At 45.7% G+C, this 15,653-nt stretch overlaps 2 protein-coding genes and 1 non-coding gene across 5 annotated transcripts in view; 2 read left to right on the top strand and 1 right to left on the bottom strand.

Annotated features, from left to right (window-relative positions):
• The window catches only part of LOC126198920 (zinc transporter 1), a 700,140-nt gene that overhangs the window by 77,243 nt on the left and 607,244 nt on the right, over nt 1-15,653 (top strand). The window lies entirely within an intron of this gene.
• The window catches only part of LOC126198919 (protein SPT2 homolog), a 604,823-nt gene that overhangs the window by 241,174 nt on the left and 347,996 nt on the right, over nt 1-15,653 (bottom strand). The window lies entirely within an intron of this gene.
• Nucleotides 8,044-8,118, top strand: Trnas-cga (transfer RNA serine (anticodon CGA)). Its single transcript has one exon. It is a non-coding gene; the product is annotated as a tRNA-Ser (tRNA).

Below are 15,653 nucleotides of genomic sequence, written 5' to 3'. Positions count from 1 at the left end.
CAACAACAACAACATATTGCTGTCCGTTAAAATCGGAGTGCCATGAAGACGGCGGGCAACAAAAGTAAAATTAGAATGATATGTACCACATACTTGCATGTGGAAATAAGCTCACCGGACAAAAAAAAAAGAAATGATTACAAGCATCATTTAAGACCGTGGACTCGCAATTCCACACGTGGATTTGATAACCGCCTGGATTCGGTTCAGAACTGAGTGCACAAGATTATGGAGATACATCGCATCCAGGTTAAGTAACTCGCTGAGGATTTCATCGCGCAGTTCCACCAAATTGCGGCGAGCCTCATGTTGGCGTTTTACCCGCTGTTGCTGTTCCGACATTTCCCACAGATGTTCTGTGGGGATCAAGTGAGGTGATATCGCAGGCCAATCGTGATGTAACAGAGTGGAGGAGTGTTGAGAAAATCAGTTGCACAGTCTTCCAGCCCGACGAACTTTGCTGTTGTCGTCTTTATGAGCCTGTGTAAGCAATGTCCCCTTGTGAGGTGACCGATACAAAATGTTGCTTGCATGCGGTTTTCTCGCTAACAGGTTGGAGTGGACCTGCATTCACTGCCCGCAGTAATTTCTGTTGGATATGTAAGCGATTTAGATTCACAAGCCGTGAAACGCATCTTTGATTCCTCTGTCAGGATCTTTTTTCCGATCACAATTATGATGTCATGTTCGTGACCACGCGTGTTACATTACTGATTGTAGACAAGTTGAACGGTCCGCGACGAAACGCCAACAAATCCAGCAACTTCACTCACACACCGCAAGGCAATGGGCACGGCCAGACACGATTGCACCTTTTCGATACTGTGTCACGTCCTTACATTTACCGATGTTTAGGTACACTGTCCACCTGAAACACAAGTGTTTCACCGATTTCCGCTGTCTTATGCTCACGTAGAGGCAGTGCGCGTTCGGCCGAACTCGTCACTCGATCGCTACGCCTTCTGTAGAGGCTTTGGGCTGACTAAATTTTTTCCGGTGGGCTTAATTACTAGTTCAGCGCAGCCGCACGAAAGAGACAGGACTAAGACCGTCTACATTGTGTGTATATGGAAGGATTAAGCAGCAGGCTTTTCATTCATAAATCCCAATAGAATATTTGTTTGTGAAAAGATCGAAGGGCTTCATGAGGGCCATTTGTTTTGTTTTAAGGCGGGAAAGCAACTAAGGTCTTACGCGCCCATGTTAGAACCGTAGAATACGAAGATGAAAAAAGGAATTAAAAACGACTGTACCTGAAGCCCAATCGACGGAAGGAAAGACCTAAAAAACAGGTACTTTCTTGGACAAAAGGCCATAAAAGACGCCATAGAGACAACGGAGGTCCTGAAATAAATGTCCTTCGCCATATCGCAACGACAGATAAAAACTAAAACGCGGTCGACAGCCCGCACATGGTTCTCTAAAATGGCTGATAACCCATATGTCAAGCATAAATTAGAAAGCTATTTTGTCGAAACCTGACATTCTGAGCCCGTGGCTGTGTACAAAATATAGGTTGACTCTTACGTAGAAAATAATAGCAACCAGCCACTATTTATATTAAAGAGCGTCGGCGAGCTCTACAGCGACATAAGTGGCACCTTTCCCAAAAGCGCCTAATAGCCTTCAAGCGGCTCTGTGCCAGAGTTTGCCTGCTTATAAAACGACGGAAACAGGGGTGTTTGGAGAGGTACGTGTCGACCATTGGGTGCCACACGTCACCTTCCCAAGTCTGGACGAAGATCACACGTCTTTTTGGGTACGTCTGCGTCGGAGAACTACCCCCCAGCATTGGCCATACGTGGCTAACGCATGGTTACCTCCTCTATCGCGAGGACCCACCTCGGTATCGCTGTGGTTCACAAATGATCGTCGTCCACCTCTTGCTGGACTGCCCACTTTTAGCCGCTCTGCGGCGGACTTTTAACTTTTCCAGCACCCTACCTTCAGTGTCGGGCGACAGTGCCTCAACAGCAGCTTTAGTTTTACGTTTTATTCGTGAGGGTGGGTTTTATCATTTGATCTAAGTTTTAGCGCATGTCCTTTGTCCCTGTGTGTCCTCCACTCTAGGACTTTTAGGGTGGAGGTTTTAATGCAGGGCTTCACAACATACGTGCTCGCGGAGCAAGCTGTGAGCAGCAAGGCGCGAGCACGGAGCAGCGCGAGCACGCTACCCCCACTACCGGACCAGAGCCGAGAGTGGGGAGAGTCACGTGGGGCACACAGCAGCTGCCGCCAGTCAATGTAAATCCGCGGCAACCTGCTGGGATATCACTCACGAATTATTACTGCGACAAATGAAACAAATAAAGGAGAATGTACACGTGCCACATAATTCTATTAGCTTAGTGTATGCCTCTACCATCTGTAGACACTGAAACTAAAGAATTCCACGACAATCCTATATTTTCAACACTTTCTTCAACACTAGTTAAAATATCACCCCCGGTTGTAGTGCTCTTGATGGCTACTACATCGAGGAGCTCCTCCCTCACCTGAAGATCTCTGTTAACACCTCTAATAAATATGGCAAGCTGCGCTGTTCCAGTGATATCAACACTTTCGTCCAGAGCTAGAGAATACGCCATAAAATCTTTACAGATATTTGCAAGCTGGCTCTGGACGTCGTCTGCCATGTCCTGTATGCGACGCATAATGGTCATGTTAGATAATGGCACAATCCGAAACTGTTCAACTTGAGATGGACACAAATGTTCCGCTGCAAATACCAAACATTCTTTTATTAAATCGCCATCAGTTAAGGAGCGCAGGGATTTTGCTAAAAGCAAAGCAATTTTGTAACCCACTCTGAGAGATGCCTCAGTTGATTTTTCTTCGTCGTCCAGGTCTTCTTCGGATAGCTTCCTTTTATGTTTAATAACTTCCTGTGCACGATCTGGTCAATCACATTTTCCACGTCCGTAGTCTTTCGCGTGGTACGACATATAATGTCGCTGCAAATTAAATTTCGTAAAAGAATTCAGTGTTTTGTGACATACTAAACATTTTGCAACACCATCTTTTTCAGTAAACAGATGCAATTCCTCCCAATGGGGGTTGAACTGCGAAAGCATGGTTGGGGTTACACAACGGCGACTTCACGTGATTCTTAACCAGCGAAGTGACTGTTAAGAGCTGATCGTAGTACTTTAAACGTTACACAGTCGGCGCGAATTCAATAGGCACGCTGCGGCCCTATTCAAACGTGCGCGCATTTCCCCTCCCTCCCCACCCTCCGTACTCCACGACCTTGCAGCTGCTCGCGAGCACGTGCCTGAGCAGACGCGAGTACTCGCGCTCAAAACCGGCCAGTTGTTAAGCCCTGTTTAATGTGTTGCAAAGTGGCTGGCTTCTCTTTTTATTATCATGGTCAGCCAGCCGTGGTAATATGCTCTCTTGTTTTGATCCTTTGTACATGTTTCGTGCGTCTCTGTGTGGTTTTCTTGTCCGATTTTGTCCATTTTAGTGTTTGTTGTCCTCCTGTGATTGTTGTGGTTTTCTCCTTTCTTCCAACTGTGTTTTGTATGTCTCTATTATTTTACTCCCACCCTTGTGGAATTATTTTAATCGGAACGAGGGACCGATGACCTGGCAGTTTGGTGCCTCCCCCAGCCCCTCTTTTAAACCAACCAACCAACCAACCACTTTTTCAAACGCTATTTATTTATTTAAAGCGCGTAGTTATTAAAGAGAAGAATTTTCGGTTACTTACGATGAAAAAGTCGAGCCATTATGATGCAGTGCAGAGTGCTTGTAATTTTCCAGCATTGAAAACAGTATGATGCACTCTTTTTATACCGTTTTCGCTGCTGCAAGATCACAAGCAGTTTGCACTGGAACATAATGGTGTGTATTTTTAATCGTAAGTAGCCCAAACGTCTTTCCTTTAAGTATTTGTTAACATCACTTAAAATCGTTGTGAGGCACAATTATAGTTAAAAAGACATTCTCTCACATCTTGTTTTGGTTGTAAGGCACCACCACCGCAAGGAAATTTCATCAGATGGGAAAACGAAAAGCGAAAGCTGATGTAAAATTTATCTTAACGTGAACCAGCCGCCTGAAGCTGAACCTGCCGTTTCGAAACCGGTAACGGCGCTGTTTAAATAAATAAATAGCACTGTAAAAAGTGGCTAGTTGCTGGTTTCTTCTGTGTAACAGTCAACCTATATAAATTAGAAAGTAAGTGGTTAAAAAAGGGCGAACTGTCAAAGGTTGATGACAATAAACACGAAGTAGTGGGGGAGCACAACTTAACAAATGGCGGCGGCTAAAAAGACAGTGCCCAATACGCTACCTAGCTAAAATGATCTTCTCGCCCCGAGAGGAGGTAGGTTAAGCCGCTCGGACAGAATTCACCGACGCTTGTTTCCCATTACGGGAAGACCAGTGGCGACGCCAAAGTGACGCCACCTGCTGACAGACGGCGACACAGAGGTCGTCGGAGGGATGGAAGAACAAGCGGGCAGAGGCAGGACTGCAGCCTCGGTAACAGTGTCAGCGGCCTCGTTTGCTGTAAACAGGCTAACGTGGCGGGAACCACATAAACATCACTGTGGCTCCAGCAAGAGTGAGCCAGTGACAGCTTTCTTGGACCCGTTGCACCAGGGGATGGGCGGTGTACAGCACACACCGGCTCTGAAGCGCTCTACTCAACACCACACAACACCTCAAGAGCCCAGACGAGAGCGCCTGAAGACAAGATAAACGAGGTAGGTTCCGAAAGTTTCCGGCCTGACTACGTTTTCAAAGATATAAAAATAAAACAACGATGCTATTTTTTCAACGTTATCACCCTTTATTTTTACAGACGAATGGAAAAACTGGTAGAAGCGGATCTCGGGGAAGATCAGTTTGGATTCCGTAGAAATGTTGGAACACGTGAGGCAATACTAACCTTACGATTTATCTTAGAAGAAAGATTAAGAAAAGACAAACCTACGTTTCTAGCATTTGTAGACTTAGAGAAAGCTTTTGACAACGTTAACTGGAATACTCTCTTTCAAATTCTGAAGGTGGCAGGGGTAAAATACAGGGAGCGAAAGGCTATTTACAATTTGTACAGAAACCAGATGGCAGTTATGAGTCGAGGGGCATGAAAGGGAAGCAGTGGTTGGGAAAGGAGTGAGACAGGGTTGTAGCCTCTCCCCGATGTTATTCAATCTGTATATTGAGCAAACAGTAAAGGAAACAAAAGAAAAATTCGGAGTAGGTATTAAAATTCATGGAGAAATAGTAAAAACTTTGAGGTTCGCCGATGACATTGTAATTCTGTCAGAGACAGCAAAGGACTTGGAAGAACAGTTGAACGGAATGGACAGTGCCTTGAAAGGAGGATATAAGATGAACATCAACAAAAGCAAAACGAGGATAATGGAATGTAGTCGAATTAAGTTGGCTGTACCTGAGGGAATTAGATTAGGAAATGAGACACTTAAAAGTAGTAAAGGAGTTTTGCTATTTAGGGAGTAAAATAACTGATGATGGTCGAAGTAGAGAGGATATAAAATGTAGACTGGCAATGGCAAGGAAATCGTTTCTGAAGAAGAGAAATTTGTTAACATCGAGTATAGATTTAAGTGTCAGGAAGTCGTTTCTGAAAGTATTTGTATGGAGTGTAGCCATGTATGGAAGTGAAACATGGACGATAACCAGTTTGGACAAGAAGAGAATAGAAGCTTTCGAAATGTGGTGCTACAGAAGAATGCTGAAGATAAGGTGGGTAGATCACGTAACTAATGAGGAGGTATTGAATAGGATTGGGGAGAAGAGAAGATTGTGGCACAACTTGACTAGAAGAAGGGATCGGTTGGTAGGACATGTTTTGAGGCATCAAGGGATCACAAATTTAGCATTGGAGGGCAGCGTGGAGGGTAAAAATCGTAGAGGGAGACCAAGAGATCAATACACTAAGCAGATTCAGAAGGATGTAGGTTGCAGTAGGTACTGGGACATGAAGAAGCTTGCACAGGATAGAGTAGCATGGAGAGCTGCATCAAACCAGTCTCAGGACTGAAGACCACAACAACAACAACAACAACAACCCTTTATTTCAATACACTTTTCACATCTGTGAATTAACAATTCTAAGCCTCTCAAAAAGCAATCTGATTCCCTATCGGCAAAATGTCCCGTTAGAGCTGCTTTCACTTCACCATCAAATTTCCTCCCTCGATGATATTTCTGCTGTTTGGAGATGAGAGAGAGAGTAGAGACTCGAGTCTAGGTCTGGACTATAGGGTGGGTAGTCATTCTCATGGAAGCCACATTACTTTACTGCAGCTTCGCAACTGCCACCGTTTGCATTGGCGCATTGTCATGGAGAAGACGAACAGCACGTGGCAACCTTCCTCGCCTCTTCAGTTTTTACGGAGTAGCGTAATTTGTGCAGAAGCGAAGCATGGTATTGTGCTTTCACAATGGTTCAAATGGCTCTGAGTACTATGGGACTTAACATCTGTGGTCATCAGTCCCCTAGAACTTAGAACTACTTAAACCTAACTAACCTAAGGACATCACACACATCCATGCCCGAGGCAGGATTCGAACCTGCGACCGTAGCGGTCACGCGGTTCCAGACTGAAGCGCCTAGAACCGCAAGGCCACACCGGCCGTCTTCACAGTGGTGCTCCTTTCTTTGAAATCATTTAGAGAAGTCCTATAGAGTTCAGAAGACCGTTGCTACGACATTCTTCGTGGATTGAGTGACCTTCACCTTTCTTGGTGGAGCTTCACCTCGTTTGTCCAATTCAAGAGTTTCTCGTTTGGAAAGAGCGTCATAATAAAAAGCCATAGTTCCATTTCCTGTAAGAATGGATTCCGGTTCATCTTTCTGGTCGCCACGGAACAGCCCCAAAGAACTCTGTGCAACAAGTCACCCGCTGCTCCTTCTTCACTGCAGAGAGAAATCTGGGCAGCCATCTTGCACCCACCTTTATCGTGTGCAAATGATCATGGATGATCTGGAGAAGGTTGTTTTAGATAACCCTAACCTTCCTCCAGTTTCCTGGGATTACAGCCGTCTGTCACTCAGAAACTCACTGTCAAGAATAGCGATGGTTCCCTCAGACACCTCCTTAGACGGTCGATCATCATGTGAATACTCAGCAACGCTCCCTTTCCCTAGACTAAATTGTTTAGACCATTCCTTTACTGTGGAGTACGAAGGGGGAGCACATCTTAAACACCATCCAAGCGGACTTTGATTTCTGCTGGTGCAAGATGTTCTTTTGTCAGGAACTTGATCGCGGCACGATACTCGATTTTATCCATTGCAGCGCCTCAAACGAGTGTCGCCATTCTACTGGGGCCAGTAGCGGGCTGCAGTTAGTGTGCGCATCTGCTGACTTCTGGAACCTGCCTAGTATTTCTCGCCCGGCCGTACAGCATCGCGCCGCCACGTCAGTCAGGGGTCAAATGCCGCGGCACGCTGTCTGGCTTATTATGAAACCGATATTAATCACAGCTACCACTCAAATGAGTTCGCGAGTTTCTGACCTAGCGAAACGATCAGCAAAATTAACTCTTATCTGCAGTATTTTGCTTGTGCGCTGGTTATTAGAGGAAGGATCTAAACGATAGTCTTGGAAAACAGTTGAAAATAAAATTTTAAGCATCATAATTGACGGATAGTTTGGTTATGGCTGTTTAGTGGATGCATTATCCATCCTGAAATGAAGCTGGAATGTGTTCTAGAAAGTATGTATGCTCTTTAACATGAAGTGGACTTAGCTGTTGCCGTTCTAATTCGTTGTTTGTTTGGTTTCCTATTCTGGTACATGCGCGCAAGCGCACACAAAAATTGAAGAAACAAGTTGAGTGTTTCCAGAATGAGATTTTCACTCTGCAGCGGAGTGTGCGCTGATATGAAACTTCCTGGCAGATTAAAACTGTGTGCCGGACCGAGACTCGAAATCGGGACCTTTGCCTTTCGCGGGCAAGTGCTCTACCAACTGAGCTACCCAGTCACGACTCACGCCCCGTTTGGAAGGTAGGAGACGAGGTACTGGCAGATGTAAAGCTGTGAGGACGGGGCGTCAGTCGTGCTTGGGTAGCTCAGTTGGTAGAGCACTTGCCCTCGAAAGGCAAAGGTCCAGAGTTCGAGTCTCGGTCCGGCACACAGTTTTAATCTGCCAGGAAGTTTCAAGTGAGTGTTTGTCGCGGCAGAAATGCAAACGAACTGCTTCTTCTACGTGACAACGAAAGACCCACACCCAAGTCTGCGCTCCCGGCAGAAGCTCACAAACGTCCATTGCACTGTTCTCCCTCACCCGCCTTGCAGCCCGGATCGCGTACCTTCCCTGTTTGACCCAGTGCTCCGCGAGAAGCATTACCTGGATGATGGTGAGGTTATTGATGCAGCAAGACGTCGCCTCCGACGACGACCAGCAGAGTGGTCCCATGAGGGCATACGGGCCCTCCCAGGAAGTTGGCGTTAGGCCATCGTACTGAACGGAGATTATGTTGCAAAATATGGTTCCGTAGCCAAAAGGGTGGGGAATAATGTAGTGTATTGGAATCCTGAAACAAACGCGAACCTGCTTTCAGTAAAAAAAGTGTTGCATTACTTATTGAACGTTTCTGGTACATTTATGCGACAGGAAACGCCTCATTTTTCGTGAAAGAAGAGAACCAGCTTATACGTTTCACGTGATGAAGGCATCACTTCTTGAAATTAAGGTGCCCTTGTTGCAAGGCTGGTACAAAATTGCTGTTCCGAAACGCTCATCCATGGATGTTGCGACCATGTTCACCGCTGTCCGCTAGAACAGATTATCTACATCTGGTATCGTAACAACAGGATACGAGTGTCATTCGTGATTCGCTAAGACAGATCCCGAAAGAGCTGCAGCCTTCAATTTATGTGTTTAACATCCAAACTACGGACTCAGAAGGACAGGTTTCGCATAGCATAGGAATATAGAATTATTCCTTCCCATTTGGATCCACTTGGTTGCTCCTCTCTAGGTGCTATTCTTCACTTTTCTGGAAAGCGTTCCTACGGTGTGATGGTCATTCTGTAAATGTTCCGGTAAGAGAGCGGAGTACATGTTCTGTTCGTTCACTACGTCTAACATGTCACATGTGTTCACCTTTGTTTCAACTGTAATGGGTACTGAACATAGAGAGCTCGAGAAAGATCAGATGCATCGCCCGGTAAGGACACCAGGACACAGGCTGCCACACGGAGCACGTGACTGCTTTATATTCTACATCTACATCTACATCTATACTCCGCGAGCCACCTTACGGTGTGTGGCGGAGGGTACTTATTGTACCACTATCTGATCCCCCCTTCCCTGTTCCATTCACGAATTGTGCGTGGGAAGAACGACTGCTTGTAAGTCTCCGTATTTGCTCTAATTTCTCGGATCTTTTCGTTGTGATCATTACGCGAGATATATGTGGGCGGTAGTAATATGTTGCCCATCTCTTCCCGGAATGTGCTCTCTCGTAATTTCGATAATAAACCTCTCCGTATTGCGTAACGCCTTTCTTGAAGTGTCCGCCACTGGAGCTTGTTCAGCATCTCCGTAACGCTCTCGCGCTGACTAAATGTCCCCATGACGAATCGCGCTGCTTTTCGCTGAATCATGTCTATCTCTTCTATTAATCCAACCTGGTAAGGGTCCCATACTGATGAGCAATACTCAAGAATCGGACGAACAAGCGTTTTGTAAGCTACTTCTTTCGTCGATGAGTCACATTTTCTTAGAATTCTTCCTATGAATCTCAACCTGGCGCCTGCTTTTCCCACTATTTGTTTTATGTGATCATTCCACTTCAGATCGCTCCGGATAGTAACTCCTAAGTATTTTACGGTCGTTACCGCTTCCAATGATTTACCACCTATAGCATAATCGTACTGGAATGGATTTCTGCCCCTATGTATGCGCATTATATTACATTTATCTACGTTTAGGGAAAGCTGCCAGCTGTCGCACCATTCATTAATCCTCTGCAGGTCTTCCTGGAGTACGTACGAGTCTTCTGATGTTGCTACTTTCTTGTAGACAACCGTGTCATCTGCAAATAGCCTCACGGAGCTACCGATGTTGTCAACTAAGTCATTTATGTATATTGTAAACAATAAAGGTCCTATCACGCTTCCTTGCGGTACTCCCGAAATTACCTCTACATCTGCAGATTTTGAACCGTTAAGAATGACATGTTGTGTTCTTTCTTCTAGGAAATCCTGAATCCAATCACAAACCTGGTCCGATATTCCGTAAGCTCGTATTTTTTTCACTAAACGTAAGTGCGGAACCGTATCAAATGCCTTCCTGAAGTCCAGGAATACGGCATCAATCTGCTCGCCAGTGTCTACGGCACTGTGAATTTCTTGGACAAATAGGGCGAGCTGAGTTTCACATGATCTCTGTTTGCGGAATCCATGTTGGTTATGATGAAGGAGATTTGTATTATCTAAGAACGTCATAATACGAGAACACAAAACATGTTCCATTATTCTACAACAGATTGACGTAAGCGAAATAGGCCTATAATTATTCGCATCTGATTTATGACCCTTCTTGAAAATGGGAACGACCTGCGCTTTCTTCCAGTCGCTAGGTACTTTACGTTCTTCCAGAGATCTACGATAAATTGCTGATAGAAAGGGGGCAAGTTCTTTAGCATAATCACTGTAGAATCTTACGGGTATCTCGTCTGGTCCGGATGCTTTTCCGCTACTAAGTGATAGCAGTTGTTTTTCAATTCCGATATCGTTTATTTCAATATTTTCCATTTTGGCGTCCGTGCGACGGCTGAAGTCAGGGACCGTGTTACGATTTTCCGCAGTGAAACAGTTTCGGAACACTGAATTCAGTATTTCTGCCTTTCTTCGGTCGTCCTCTGTTTCGGTGCCATCGTGGTCAACGAGTGACTGAATAGGGGATTTAGATCCGCTTACCGATTTTACATATGACCAAAACTTTTTAGGGTTCTTGTTTAGATTGTTTGCCAATGTTTTATGTTCGAATTCGTTGAATGCTTCTCTCATTGCTCTCTTTACGCTCTTTTTCGCTTCGTTCAGCTTTTCCTTATCAGCTATGATTCGACTACTCTTAAACCTATGATGAAGCTTTCTTTGTTTCCGTAGTACCTTTCGTACATGATTGTTATACCATGGTGGATCTTTCCCCTCGCTTTGGACCTTAGTCGGTACGAACTTATCTAAGGCGAACTGGACGATGTTTCTGAATTTTTTCCATTTTTGTTCCACATCCTCTTCCTCAGAAATGAACGTTTGATGGTGGTCACTCAGATATTCTGCGATTTGTGCCCTATCACTCTTGTTAAGCAAATATATTTTCCTTCCTTTCTTGGCATTTCTTATTACACTTGTAGTCATTGATGCAACCACTGACTTATGATCACTGATACCCTGTTCTACATTCACGGAGTCGAAAAGTTCCGGTCTATTTGTTGCTATGAGGTCTAAAACGTTAGCTTCACGAGTTGGTTCTCTAACTATCTGCTCGAAGTAATTCTCGGACAAGGCAGTCAGGATAATGTCACAAGAGTCTCTGTCCCTGGCTCCAGTTCTGATTGTGTGACTATCCCATTCTATACCTGGTAGATTGAAGTCTCCCCCTATTACAATAGTATGATCACGAAACTTCTTCACGACGTTCTGCAGGTTCTCTCTGAGGCGCTCAACTACTACGGTTGCTGATGCAGGTGGTCTATAGAAGCATCCGACTATCATATCTGACCCACCTTTGATACTTAACCCAGATTATTTCACATTCGCATTCGCTAATAACTTCACTGGATATTATTGAATTCTTTACTGCTATAAATACTCCTCCACCATTGGCGTTTATCCTATCCTTGCGGTATATATTCCATTCTGTGTCTAGGATTTCGTTACTGTTCACTTCCGGTTTTAACCAACTTTCCGTTCCTAATACTATATGCGCACTATTTCCTTCAATAAGCGATACAAATTCAGGAACCTTGCCCTGGATACTCCTGCAGTTTACCAATATTACGTTAACTTTTCCTGTTTTTGGTCTCTGAGGACGGACGTTCTTTATCAACGATGCTGATGTTCTCTCTGGTAAGCCGTCAGGTATTTTATCGTTTCGCCCAAGGGGGGGGGGGGGGTCCCTCTAACCTAAAAAACCCCCGTGTGCACGCCACACGTACTCTGCTACCCTAGTAGCTGCTTCCGGTGTGTAGTGCACGCCTGACCTGTCTAGGGGGGCCCTACAGTTCTCCACCCAATAACGGAGGTCGATGAATTTGCAACCATTATAGTCGCAGAGTCGTCTGAGCCTCTGGTTTAGACCCTCCACACGGCTCCAAACCAGAGGACCGCGATCGACTCTGGGCACTATGCTGCAGATATTAAGCTCAGCTTGCACTCCGCGTGCGATGCTGGTTGTCTTCACCAAATCAGCCAGCCGCCGGAAGGAACCAAGGATGGCCTCAGAACCCAAGCGGCAGGCGTCATTCGTTCCGACATGTGCTACTATCTGCAGCCGGTCACACCCAGTGCGTTCAATAGCTGCCGGAAGGGCCTCCTCCACATTACGGACGAGACCCCCCGGCAAGCACACCGAGTGCACACTGGCATTCTTCCCCGACCTACCCGCTATTTTCCTGAGGGGCTCCATAACCCGCCTAACGTTGGAGCTCCCTATAACTAATAGGCCCGCCCTCTGTGACTGTCGGGACCTTGCCGGAGAATCGGCCACTGGCCCAACAGGCGAGGCATCCTGTGGTGGCTCGGAAACGATGTCATCACCACTAGGAAGCACACCGTACCTGTTGGAAAGGGGTAAGGCAGCTGCCACGCGGCCAGATCCCACCTTCGCCTTTCGGCCAGGCACGCGCGAGCCCACCACTGTCCGCCATTCACCCTGGAGTGATGGCTGACCGGTAAGACGCAGCGACATCAGGGGTTCCATGTGATTCCAAGGCCACCGAAGTAGGCATAGGTCTCACCACAGTTGCCCCAACGCCACTACGAGCCGACGCCTGCGCCTCGAGCTCGATGAGCCTAACAGACAAAGCCTCCACCTGCCCCCGAAGAGTGGCCAATTCTCCTTGCGTCCGCTCACAACAACCACAGTCCCTACACATGACTATGTTTACCCTACTCTATACGGTGACAAATTCCCAAGATAATCTTCTGATGAGCTACTCTGATAATCAAGAAACACTCACTGAAATACGAGACGCGAAAACTACGCTAGGTTTTCCCAGAAAAACTATTTAAAAGCTAAGCGCAGCAAATAAGTACAAAATAAATTTCTCTCCTAACGATCAAGAACTGTTAGTTTCTATGCAGAGCAGATAAACACAAATAGAATCCCTTCCTTAGTGGAAGGTCGTAAACAAAATGCAAAATAAACGCTTTATACAAACAGTACTCGCTGCTGCTGGTGCTCTTGCTCTGGCTGTCACAAGACAACTGCTGATTCAAGTGACTAGTGGCTAACGGCCGCGAAACAAACAAAAGACGGTTTTAGGGCGCTTTCTGTTCTAAACGATCAAGAAAACACTAAGAAATCTAACACTAAAACTACGTAAAGTTTTATCAAGAACTGTTAGTTACTATGCAGAGCAGATAAACACAAATAGAATCCCTTCCTTAGTGGAAGGTCGTAAACAAAATGCAAAATAAACGCTTTATACAAACAGTACTCGCTGCTGCTGGTGCTCTCGCTCTGGCTGTCACAAGACAATGCACACTCTGGTCGCAGAGTATACTCACACCCTGTCGCCTCCCTAGAGGCAGATCCATCGAGCTAGGTAGCGCGCTGGGTGAGTGCAATGGACCCGCATTCGGGAGGAAGACGGTTCAAATCCACGTCTGGCCATCCAGATTTTGGTATCTGTAAATATATACAGGCAAATGCCGGGATGAAATCCCGTCATTTCGTAATCCGAGCTTGTGCTCCGTCTCTAATGGCCACCGAGCGAGGTGGCGCAGTGTTTAGACACTGGACTCGCATTCGGGAGGACGACGGTTCAATCCCGCGTCCGGCCATCCTGATTTAGGTTTTCCGTGATTTCCCTAAATCACTCCAGGCAAATGCCGGGATGGTTCCTTTGAAAGGGCACGGCCGACTTCCTTCCCCTTCTTTGCCTAAACCAATGAGACCGATGACCTCGCTGTCTGGTCTCCTTCCCCAAACAACCCAACCCTCTAATGGCCGCGCTGTCGACAGTACGTTAAACTCTAATCTTCCTTCCTTTTTTTCTTTCTGACGAAGACGCCATATTTTACTCTATTCTGTAGCACCAGGACACTGTTTCCGCAATAACTCTCTCTCCACCGCTCCATTCATTCATTGCAGAGACTTTAATTTAATCCCTGATGGTCTATAATTATGTGCATCCGCTCCGTTATCCCATTTGATACACAAGAGTGACGTGCACTGTACCATATTTTGCCGGAGAGTGTCCGATGTGCGAGAAATTCGAGGTGAGTACTGGAACGTCCCTTTGGCCTCTTACTCGGAGCTTCAGCAGCGACGAAGTCGCGCACTGGTCGCGGTAGCGGTGGCGAACACAAACACTCAGCGCAGAGCGGCGCGCGAGGCAAGATCCCTGCCGCTTCACAGGTTCTCCACGCAGCGTCTAATGGCGGCGTCAGATTACTTCTGTGCACTGCTACACGCGCAGAATTAGTCTAAATTAGGGGCACCAGCCTCGCTTTGAAACGCGAGACACAGTTAAACTTCCCACAAGTCCAAAGCCAATCATAGAAACCCCGTAGTTATCTAACTATTCTCAGGAAGATTCTGAGATCCGAGCACTGGAGAGGAACACGTACACAGCTAACAGTTCACACACCGCCCCCAGCTCACTCTCAGCAAAATTCCGCCTATTATCTCCACAACAACGAAGTAGGAATACAGTTCAGAGTCAAGAGGAATAAAGTCGTGCTAAAGAAATTGAAAAAAGGTCAACTAAAGGCTCCGTACAAAATTACGTATATAGATAGTTACCGTATTTACTCGAATCTAAGCCGCACCTTTTTTCCGGTTTTTGTAATCCAAAAAACCGCCTGCGGTTTAGAATCGAGTGCAAAGCAAGCGGAAGTTCTGAAAAATGTTGATAGGTGCCGCCACAACTAACTTCTGCCGTCGAATATATGTAGCGCTACACAAGTATGCTTTGTGGGCACAAAGATAAATACTGGCGCCAAAACCTCTGTATCAGTAAATAAATTAAAAAAAAAAGGTAGAAGACGATCTTTTTTTTTTCTTCTTCTTCTCCGCCCCGAGTTTCGACCACTGCATTTTCATACATTATCCAACGAAGTGAATACAAATTCTGTATTGTTCATCTTCGAATGTAGCAGAATTTCAATGTACTACGAAAATTCGACTGGCAAGACAGTTAGGGATGTTTGTCAATATGGCCAACTCTACGTTCCGAGTTTTATTCCTACCTGTGAGAAGAGATGGTTAGATGGTTGCTAATAGGAACCTGATGAAATGTGAATCACATGCAGTATTCTCTTCACCATAAGAATAATACGAATATAAACATTTTGCCATGTATACTTTCGTGTTTGCTGCTATCTCATTTAAATCCTGTCTGCCTAATAAACTACGAAACTAGAGTGAGACAACAGCAAACGCGGAAGAATATACGTATCGTGTCATGTTTATATTCGTATTATTCTTATG

The sequence above is a fragment of the Schistocerca nitens genome, chromosome 8, assembly GCF_023898315.1.
Source record: "Schistocerca nitens isolate TAMUIC-IGC-003100 chromosome 8, iqSchNite1.1, whole genome shotgun sequence".
Lineage (NCBI taxonomy): Eukaryota > Metazoa > Arthropoda > Insecta > Orthoptera > Acrididae > Schistocerca > Schistocerca nitens.
Note: the sequence above shows the minus strand (reverse complement) of the source record. Positions and strands in the feature narration are given on the sequence as shown.